The following is a 2,700-nucleotide window of genomic DNA, read 5'->3' as shown; positions in this document are numbered from 1 at the left end:
GTTTACAGTAACTGACCCTGCCAAGCACATGCACGTACATAGCGACGCCAACTGCCACACACTTATGCATGCACCTCATACATGTGCATGTGAACACTCTCACACTCTCACCAACAACCTAAACTAGCATAAACTAGCATTAACAGAACTCCATGGGTTCATGGCAAATTGTGGCCTGCAAAACATTAATGTCTACATCACAACTGCATTTATACCCTCTGACTTGATGAGTGCCCTTTTTGCAGGACATTTGTGTCTGTGTGTAATCTTATATATGAATTTAACTCGTGGCATCATTTTCAATTAAGCATCCCTTCAGCTCTATTTCTGCGAGTTTGCACGAGCCCCTGACCGCCTCCTTATTTGACCCCGCAGTTGATCACCCTGCGGAGCAACATCCATGTCTCCCTGACCTGCGCTCCAACCAGGTAACGACGCTGTGCCCTAAGCCTCGGAATTGTTTGTCACCGTCGTGGAATTCATCACGATGCAGCCTGTAGCCTAATTTAGACAAAAGCCCACCATTAAGTTTAACAACAAACAAGCTAGTTAGCCTTGTCAATGAAAACAAGCGAACTCCGCTAGTTCTTTTGTCAGGCAGCGTATGAACGTATACTATTGGAGAGAATTAAACTATTACTTATTGATAAATCTTAGTTCGATAATGAGAAGAGTCGAGAGTCAAGACTTGAAGACCACTGGAAGCTTGGTTTAATGCCACGCACACGAGACAGCAGACGAACAGGAGTTTGGACTCCGGAATCCAAGATCTAACTAGCCACAGATTTCATGCACATTTTATAGTCAACAAGTACCCTGAAATATACGTGACTTTGTCTCCTCTCAGATGACATTTTAACAAGTTACTTCCAAATAAGAGAGAGTCTGTTAAAATAGGTGGAGACAGTCAGTCTAATGGGAAGTCACAGGTGGCGTCCCGCTGAGTGTCATCTTATGCTAAAGTAAGTAAAAACCTCTCTGTCTAGCAGTTAGGCCTAAAATACAGTGAACTCTGACCTCTGCTTTACCATTTAAGGTATACTGGAGCACCCAAGAGCCACACTTATTACTAAAGAAAGAGGACATGCTGAGATTAACTTAGAACTGATCATTTCAGGCCTACAATACAAATACATATGTTTTTAGTAGTCTATGCAATTATATGTGGATATTAGAATCTCAGTAGGCTATTTCATAGGCCTTTTACGAACGTGCTACTCTGGCGAAAAATAGCCATGTCAATGAAAACAAGGGAACCCCGCTAGTTCTTTTGTCAGGCGGCTTATGAACGTATAACAATATGTTTTACATACTTAATAGTCTAAGAAATTATATTTGGATATCAGAATATCAGTATCTTACAGGCCTACTAACAGCAAACAAACATGTAACATGGGGTAACATGTAATAATACAACAGCAAATATATGATGATTGCAAAGCCAAATGTTGATGAGGTCTTTCTTGCTTTTAGTGCATCTTTTCTCTGCCTTCTTCTTATGCCAATCAATACTGTACAACACCTTTCTGCACAAAGCATATGGCTGATGGCTTTTCACTGTTTACTTACTGGTCCTTGTTTCTCCATTTAGATTTCTTAGGTTTTCTGTTTTCCGACAACAAAAAGTAAAGATGATGTGCTACCGAAGATCACTGTAAACATTGACAGATTTAGGAGTTTGATTTATGGTTAGTCTAAATTTTTGTCAGCAAACCTCCCAGGGAATCAGCCATTTCCAGGGCTGTCCCCCTATCTGTGATCCCCCTGTTCATACAGAGCTGTTTTCCAATTAAATTACCCCAATGCACTATAAAATGTATTGAGTAAATGCACCATGTCCGGTATTGTCTCAACAAACTAAACTTTGAGTTTGTTAAAGCCTGTCTGTACACAACCTCTGTAGTTACAACATGCACATAAATGAAGCTAAATGGTACAAAACATGTAACTAAACATAAAAGCAATCACTAGAGATGCATATATACAAGTAAATGTGAAATGTGATTGCTCAGCAGTAGTAGTAACTTAATATGTGTATGCAAACTATAGCTCTCTAGAATGTCAGTGACCATTGAGGTAGCAGCAAAATAATGTAAAAGTAATTTTCACTTTCTGTATTGGTAATGTGGTTATTGTATGAATGTCCCAATATTCACAGTGCCAGGGTACTATCTACTGAGCCTACTGAGGCACAGCTCAGGTCACTGCTACATTTGTAAGGTAAGGCTCTGGAATGTTTGTGTATTTATATAGGTCTGTGTGTGTGTGTGTGTGTGTGTGTGTGTGTGTGTGTGTGTGTGTGTTTGTGTGTGTTTGTGTGTGTTTGTGTGCTTGTGTGTGTGTAAGTGGGTCAAGTATGTGTGTATCTTGTTCATTTTGTTTGAATGGAAAATAGATTACAAGGACAAGATTGACAGGCAGGTGTATGAAAAAAGAAACAAACACATAGATAAAAAGAGTGAGATGCCTAGCGTGAACCTGAGACAGACCACATAATCAGCTGATTCCTTCAACTCACAGTGAAACAGCACCTGCAACCTGATTCACTATCAGCTGTGAAAACATAGTGTACCTACAGCTTTGTAACTTTGAATTGTAGTAGAAAACACTGCCGTTCTGTCAGTTGAAACAAACAGCAAGCCCAGACTTGTCCACTCACTGTACAAGAGCTACAAGGAGCCAGCTTGCTGCTGTGCTTAC

This window comes from Sprattus sprattus (assembly GCF_963457725.1).
Source record: "Sprattus sprattus genome assembly, chromosome: 16".
Taxonomy (NCBI): Eukaryota; Metazoa; Chordata; class Actinopteri; order Clupeiformes; family Clupeidae; genus Sprattus; species Sprattus sprattus.
Note: the sequence above shows the minus strand (reverse complement) of the source record.